The sequence below is a fragment of the Marmota marmota genome, unplaced genomic scaffold (assembly GCF_001458135.2).
Source record: "Marmota marmota marmota unplaced genomic scaffold, marMar, whole genome shotgun sequence".
In the NCBI taxonomy this organism is placed as follows: Eukaryota; Metazoa; Chordata; class Mammalia; order Rodentia; family Sciuridae; genus Marmota; species Marmota marmota.
In genome coordinates this window covers 5,317,886-5,326,481 of record NW_025999977.1, presented here as the reverse complement: position 1 = coordinate 5,326,481, position 8,596 = coordinate 5,317,886, and the positions used below count along the sequence as shown (strand labels likewise).

The 8,596-nt window shown below is 39.4% G+C and overlaps 1 pseudogene; it reads right to left on the bottom strand.

The window, feature by feature from the left end:
• Positions 1-247: 247 nt before the first annotated feature.
• LOC107136981 lies at positions 248-6,255 on the bottom strand (annotated as a pseudogene).
• Between the last annotated feature and the right edge of the window lie 2,341 nt (positions 6,256-8,596).

Sequence of the window (8,596 nt, the reverse complement as noted above, 5' to 3'; positions counted from 1 at the left end):
TTGAATTGCAGTGATTTATTGTTCAAAAAGAACTTAAGAGCACTTTGATCAATCACCAAAAAGCGTGCACTGTTTGCCTTGCCAAGTGGTTCTCAAAGTGTAGTTCCCAATCAGCAGCCTCTGTACCACCAGGGACCTGTAAGAAATGCAAGTACTCAGGCCAGTCCCCAGACCCGCTGATTCAGAAGCTCTGGGAAAAGGGCCCAACAATTATTACAAGTCCTCCTGGGAACTTCGATGTGCCCGCTCATTTGAGAACCAAGAGACTGTCAGGGTATCTGAGTTCCTCTTTGTCATCTGAACCAAACAGTGGTGTTTTTAAGTACTGTTTGTTGATGTCTATATCTGCCAAGGGTTTGGCTGATTCTTCAGATTTCTGTGAACAGACAGAAAAGCTGGAGCTATCCACAATAATAGAATGGTCCCCATTTATTACTCTTCATACTCCTTTCCCATGAGACACACACACACACACACACACACACACACAGGTGCTATCCCTGGCCATTTACAGATGTCTCTCCCAGCCTCCCAAGCCCTGGTTCTAGGACATCTTGTAGTCCCTCTCCACACCCTGTTCCAAAAAAATGCAACCTATACAAAAAAATCAACTTCCACATTTACCATAATCTCTTAAACCTCTCTTTTTTCCAACTTCCAAAGCTCCTTCCTGATTTTCAACCTCACCCTATGCACCATCCTCTACCCAACACCTGTATTAGTGTCTGAAACCCTGTCTCCCCTTCTTTTCCACCCCTACTCTGTGCCCATTTGCTCTCTCACATGAGTGTTTTCTCCTGCTCCACAGGTCAGTCAGACTCTCCATGTCTATCTCTACCACTTTCCTGATGGCTCTTGTTATCAGGTCCCCAAAACAAGATTACAGCCCCAGCCTCAGTCCCTTCCTTTGATGTTACCAGTCTCTGGACATATTCTTTCTCTGAGGCCACAGCCTTTTTCTTTTATTACCTGTCACTAGTTTTCTTTTAAAATATATTTAGGTGAAGAGAATAGTTGGTCTGAAAGAAAAATCATTGTTCAGATATTTTGCAGAAAAGTCAAAATTTGTGGAGGTGGTTTTAGAACAATGATGGTATAAAACACTGATGCAGCCAAATTGGGAGGCCAGAGGCGGGGTAGGTTTCAGGAAGCAGGAAATATTAAATATTGTGAGAAAAGATCTTGTAGCAAGATGAGTGTGTTGAACCTAATGACACCCAACAAGACTTCCCTAAAAAATGCCCAAACATGCAAAAGTTTACATTTAATTCCAGGCACTTGGAAGCACCCAAAGAGGAATGAAGTCTAGAGACTCCAGATAAAGGAGATTACAGGTTTGGAAAGTCAAATTAGTGTGCCAGGCCAAGTGTGTAGTGGTATAATCCCAGCTACTCAGGAGGCTGAGGGAGGAGAATCACAAATTCAAGGTCAATCTCTGTAATTTAGTGAGGCCCAAAGCAACTTAACTAGACTTTGTCTTAAAATAAAATATAAAAAGAGATGGAGGGGTATTTCAGTGGTAGAGGATCTGTAGGTTCAATCCCCAGTACCAAAAACAATTTTTTGGGGGGGATTCCAGGACAGTGACTTAACCACCTTTGGTTAAGCTCTCCGGGCCCCGTCTAAAAGACTTCAATGTCAGAAAATACAAGAGAACTTAGATTTGATCCAAGTGGTGAGTGGTTTGTGCGTTGGGATGCCCAGCTTGATATAATTTAGTTAACACATCTTGTACCTAACTTTCAGTATGATTTTGTGAAATCTGTGTTTTGATTTCAAAATCTCTAGGCCAGTCACATCGGCTTGATGCCAGAAAGACCAAGTACTAACATATTTTGAATATGATGTCATAGATAGAGTACAGGAAATGATTATCACTGGGCAGATAAAAGGAAAACATCTTAAAAGAGAACATAAACTTTTTAACCTAACATGGTGAAAATGTCTGTGCACCAGAGGAAGAAAACGCAGTAATGTGTATGAGAAGCACTTCACATGTGCATGGGGTTAGAGAAAAAGCCACACATGGAGTGCAAATGTATTGGTTCCATCTATTGGGTGCTATTCTTCCAACTCTGAACTAAGAAGACTTATCAGTTTTATGTTTGCAGTGCCATAGTATCAGTTAATGATTATCATTCAGTTGCTTTGTTCCAGCATTTCATATGTATTTTCTGATTCAATCCCTTCTATTATCCTATGAGGTGGATGTTTATACAAATGAGAAGCTGGGACCCCCACCAAGAGAGAGCTTAACCAAAGGTGGTTAAGTCTCTGTCCTGGAACCCAAAACTAGTATGGCCTTAATCAAGTTTAAATAGGACAGCCTGACACCAGAGGTCCACTTCTGAATGCCATTTGGGATCCAGTAATTTTCTTTCTCCCAAAGATGGACATGGTTCAAAATCTGAATTCCCCTGTCATCCTGCTGTTTTCCAACCAGATCCACAAACTGGAATTGGATTATGAAGTTGGAATCTGAGAAACGGAAGGTGCAAACCTTCAAAATAAAGAGCATTCATTAAACTCCTTAGAAAAAACAACATAGTCCTTAGAGGCAGCTCCTACGAACAAGTTTTATTTGAAGAAAAGAACTAGAACATAATCATTACTTTTTGAGATCTGGGTTGATTTCCCCCAGTACCCACTTCTCTGCTTGTTTTCCCAGAGAAAATATGGAGGTGCTCTCTTAATAAAAATAAACTTGCACCCCCGTCCACCCGAGAGTGAGATCAAATGGCCACCACAGGGAGTGATATGAAAATGGAGTCATTTCTCTGAAATTCCTAAGAGTGCTGTTTCGCTTTTAAGAGCAATGAAATCACTTTCGGCTGGTAATTTATTATTTCCACCAGTTACTCCAATATTTGTCTACATGTTGAAAAATTAGTCTTTATTCAAACAAAAATCCACTTTTAGGGCAAAAGCCTTCTGAGTTGTCAGTAAAATTGTGATTGTGGCAAAAGAATACACAGAAAGATAAAATCATTAAAGCAATGCTTGCTTTCTCTTTAGATAAGCAAATTAAGTATACATATATGAGACAAAAATAAAATCCTGCACCTCTCTGCCACAAATATTGGATTTTACAGACTGGTCTGGATGCTTAGGCTCAAGGAACAAGGTTGTTTTGTCCAAACATCACTTGATTAGCCTTTGTGCTGAGATGGCATGCTAACGAGGTCTAATCACTTCTAAAAACTGTGGTTCAACTTTTTTTGCTTTTTTGCTTTTTTTCTTTTTCTATTTTTGTCCATGGTATTTTTAGCCTCAGACATTAAGAGTAAGAAGACATAAAACCTTGCCAAACATAGATTGTGCCTGGCATTTTTGAAAAGAAGTTCAGTTGGTTGTTCAACAGTTATCACATTGTAGATGATTTTTATCACTAGTTAGTAGTGGTCATGTTTATGTGCATAATTACTCCCTTTCCATCCAAGTCATAGATGTAGCATTAGACAGGAAGAGAAAGGAAATGGGGGGAGGCCAGGGTGCATGAAAGGAGGAAAAAATTATTTATGAGATGCTTCCTGACTTAACTGTAGGGAACAAAGTGAATGCAGGAGATCCAATTATTACACCCAGGAGTGTAACATTCTCCCTGTTGGCACCTAAGTGCCCTCATATACGCAGAGGCATGAGAGAGGTTAAGTGGCTTATTTTTCTGGAAAACAAGGCCAACTGCACTCTTCTTTTTTTTTTTTTTTTTTCAAACATCTTACTAAATATTTCCATACTGTTTCCAACAAGCAGATCTTTGGAAGGGACAATTATATGAAAAAGGGAAAGAGAGATCAGATATAACTTCTTCAAAATTGAGGGAAGCTCAGAGAAGATAGGAAAAGTCTCAAGGAAATAAACTGTTGTAAATATGTGTAGTAATTCATCCTAACAGCCTCCGAAGCCTCACTCGAGGCAGAGCCAATGTCTGGGAGCCAATTTCCACAAGGTCCCTATTAACATTCAAGTACATCATCGCCACCTCTGCCATCGTCTGCTTCTCCCAGCTATCCTCCATAACCAGCACACAGCACATGCCTAATAATTACATTCCTGAATGAATAAGAAAACACCTCATCAAGCAGCTACCATCAGCACAGGATCCTTTTTAGTAATGATTAAGTTTCTGACATGTTAAGGTTATAAAAAATCTAGTTTGGGTCAGCAAGTTCACCAGCTCAGTTTCATAAAAGAAGTTGAAGGAGAGCCTTTTTCCATTGACCTTTTCTGCACATTTAAAATGTCTCTGAATTTGACAGTAGATATCAAGAGATTTGGAAAAGGTCAACCCTCTTGCCCGAGTAGCTCAGCTTCCAGTTATGTACCCCAAGGAAGTAATAAGAAGTGTGAACAAAGATTTATGGGTGGAGATGTTCATCACAGCACTGTTTAGAATATCCACGGATATACATGTCCAGCCACAGGGTCAAGTTTAAATTAAGCTGGTGTCAAGGTACAGGAATTCAATGACATCTCAGTGACCATTAGATGAGATGTTTTTTTAAAGTATGTTTAATCACATGGAAGACATTTCATGGTATGATGGTAAATTTTAAAAAAGCAGGATACAACTTCTATTGGTAAAAATATGATCCATACTTACAGGAGAGACAGAGAAAAAACAAACACTATAGGAAGAGAAAGATATATACATAAAGAGAAAAATCAGAAGTTAATATTCCATGCTATGAATACAAGTTACCCTTTAATTGTGAAGTTATGGGTGCTTATTGTTTTTTTTTTTTTCATCTTTTTTTTTAAACTTTCCACTTACTATATATTCCCATTTTTTATAATTAGGAATAAATGAGTCTTTTGAATAGCCCAGAGGATTTTAAAACATTTTTTGCACATATTATGCCATGAATTCATAGGGGTGGGCTCCAGTACTTAGCTCTTCCCACTGATTTCCACAGTAGGCTTCTCTGGGGGGAGCAGACTGGTTCTTCAGTTAAACACAGACAGGTACCTTTTTTCTTTGGCTTCTGTATTGATCAACTTTTCCTCACGGTGACCAAAATACCCGACCAGAACTACTTAGAGGAAGAAGATTTTATTTTAGCTCACTATTTAAGAAAACCCTAACCCTTGGTTGGCCAGCCTCATTGCTCTAGACTCAAGGCAAATCAGAACATCATGGTGGAAGGGTGTGGTAGAAGAAAACTGTTCAGCTCATGGCAGCCAGCAAGAAGAGAGAGGAGGGAAGGGACCAAGGACAAAATATAGTCCCCAAAGATTTGCCCCAGAGACCTATTTCCTCCAGCCATGTCCCATCTGCCTACAGTTTCCATCCAGTCGTCCATTCAAAAAAAAAAAAAAAGTATTTTTGCAGGGAGGTTTAAACTGCACTTTATTTATCATTATAACGTTCTATTTCTTTTTAATAATCAACAATGAAAATGCAAAACATTTTCCTGTGAATGGAACTGTTTCCACAACCCCTTGTATATAGATAGGTAAATTACAAATTTCATTCTATTTGGAGTTTTCTCCTAAGAGGATCTTGCTCTTAACCTGTTTTTTTTTTTTTAGCACTTTTATTTTTTTATTGATTTAAAAAAAATGACAGCAGAATGCATGACAATTCTTATTACACATATATACCACAATTTTTCATACCTGTTTTTATATAAAGTATGTTGACACCCAATTCGTGTCTTCATACATGTACTTTGGATAATGTGTGATACATCCCACGGAGGTAGGAAAGATCATACTTAAAACATTATCATCTTAATTGTAGAAAATTTCCAAAAATTAAAACTAACAAAATGCCAAATCATGCCTTTGATGAGTCCCAAAGGACCACAGACCCATTCACTCCTATTTGAAGCATTAATTCCTTGGTGTGTTCTAGCCTTTTCTGGGCCCCTGATAGCAAGAGCCACCAGGGTTGTGAACAACTACAGTAAGAAAACCTTCTACCACTTCCATTTACCCAGTCCTTGGACCACTGCATCCTGCTGGCAGAGAGGGCAATGATTGTTCTGTTTCACCCACAGGGACACCCAGCAATTGTGGAAAGAAAGATTACAGACCACAACTCAATCCTTTGTTTATCTCCAGCTTGAAATCTAAGACAGGCCTCTATCATCTAGACCCTACAGATGGCACACATACACACTCCACATCCCAGCTCCACATAGGCACTACATTCCACTTTTGGAGTGAGAACATTTTGTCACCCTATCACCACTTGAAGCCTGCATTCCCAGAGTGGGAGGTCAAGGTACAAGGCTCCGTGCCACCTTCCATCAGCCATGTCAGTGGCCTCAAATTATTACTCCATCCAATGGATTGATCCAATCTATTCACCTCTGAATATTGCTATATTACTTAACACATGAGCTGCTTGGGGGATATTTTATATCCAGACCATAACAGTTTCCTTATTTTTCTGACCATTTTTCTTCATGCATTTCAGAAAACTACCAGGACTCCTAGAGTACTTAAGATATTTAATATGCACATTAAATCTCTTGAGGAGAATCTTGCTCTTAACCTGTTTGTTGGCAACGGTGCCAACAGCATTCTGGCTGGCACTGTGAAGTCTTCCAGTTTTGCTGTGGTAGCATTTGCAGGGCACTCCTTTCTGAACAGTACCCATTGTGTTCATGTCTACAATCTCACCCTCTGGTCGATCCACATATGTGGTCAAAGGAACAGTGGCAGCCTTCCTAAAAGACCTTGGGAGGGTGCCTCTCCTCCTTCCCTTTGTGTTCACCATTTTGGCAAATTACTGGAAGATGACACATGAGAAAAAATCAAACTTTGTAAAATCTTAGACTTGTTAACTATTTAAACCAGGTTAGGAATTCTAATCATGGGTTAAATAAGATATAGTCTAAATTCCAGCAGTTTCAATCGTATTGATTAAAAACAAACACCAGAGAAATTCCATAGTTTCCTATATTTATTTCCACAATTCTGGGCACTTTTCTAAATAATCAACTAGTTATGCTCTGGGGGATAACAGAAGCTAATAATTACCAGGGTTTTCTGAAGAAAGGGAGGTGTGGAAGAGGAGGATGTCAGTAGCCATACTTCAGCCATGGATGGCCACTGGCTTGTTGAGCAAGTCACTTAAGCCCTTGAGACCTTTTTTGTGTCATTTGAGAGAATTAGGCCAGATGATTTTCAAGTTTCCTTGTAGTTCTAAAATCCACAAAATAATTACTCTCTTCTTTGCTTGTCCACACTGTCCTAGGAGGTCACCACTGAACACTTTGCAATTGAAACATGGTAGACCTCAATTGTTCCTGAGTGAAAAAAAAAATGACTGTCCATCACTCTCAGGACAAGAAAGAACAGCCACAAACATTTTGGACATTGAATGCTCTTCCTCCAACATCATTTCCTCATTTCTGGGCCTCTCACCAACATGATCTGCTTAGAGTTCTTCTTTCCCCACAAGGCATGGTTTTTAATGTACAGAATTCACCTTGAACATAAAGGAAGCTTAATATATCCTCAGGAACAGAGGACATCCCCATGCACATACCTTTTCTGGGATACAGATGTCTTTGAGAACCTATAGAAAACCTTGACCTCTTCTTACAAAAAAAAATGCTCTTTCATGTCAAATATTGGCTGCCAACCACTTGATAGAATCATAGACAGCCTGACACTACTGGATGCTAGGTTAAAAACCCTTCATCAGAGCCTAGACAATTTTACCTGTGCTTCTTTTTTTAAAAGCAGGATAATCTTGAGGACTAGAAATCATCTATTTAACTGAAAGTCCTTCCCAGGCCTCCTGACTTGGAAGGAAGGGAAAATAGAGGTATATTCTAGTAGCACAGTTTAGGAGAAAGAAGCCCAACTACATCCACCACCATGGCAACCTCATCCTTATTGGGAAACATAACCCCAAGGCTTGGTTGTTTATCCTGTGTCACACACTATTTCATCTGACCCTTGTCCCAGCTCTCTGTGGTACTGTTGTACTTGATTATACACAGTACTCAATATCTCCATTTTACAAAAGAAGAAACTGAGTACTGAAGAGGTTAAGAAATTTTCCCAAGATCACAAGAAACAACAATATCCAAAGCAAGTGTCGTGTAAACTCTGCCTCACTCTATTCCACCCACCTAAGGCTAACCATTTCCATGCCAGCCCTTGTGCTCTGTTTAGTCACTGGGTTGAGTTTCTTAGGAAACATTGACAAAAGTTGAAAGCAAGTGGCACAGAGTAGACTTGTGGAAAGTTAGTTATAAGTGATACTGAATGGTAATGAAGTGTTTATGTCCAGTGTCTTCTGAGGCTTTGTTTGTGGGAGACACTGAAAGGGGAAATTTGGATAGGGGCTTCGAAAATTAAAATCTTTATATTTTCCATTAGCAGTGTCATCATTTCTCCTACTGCTTAAAACTGAACTAACAGCTCTCGTCAGGAGAACTCTGTTGCTCTTGAACATCACCAAGGCCTTTATGGAATCCTCAGACTCAAGAACAAAGTACAGTGCATAGCAAGTTTGCTCTGTGTGCTAGAGGACTGGCTAATCCCTTAAAACAGATTCCTTTTGTCTCCAAGTGACCACAATCAGAATCATAGAACTTTAGAAAGGCAAAGAATCCTAAATGTTACTTAGCTT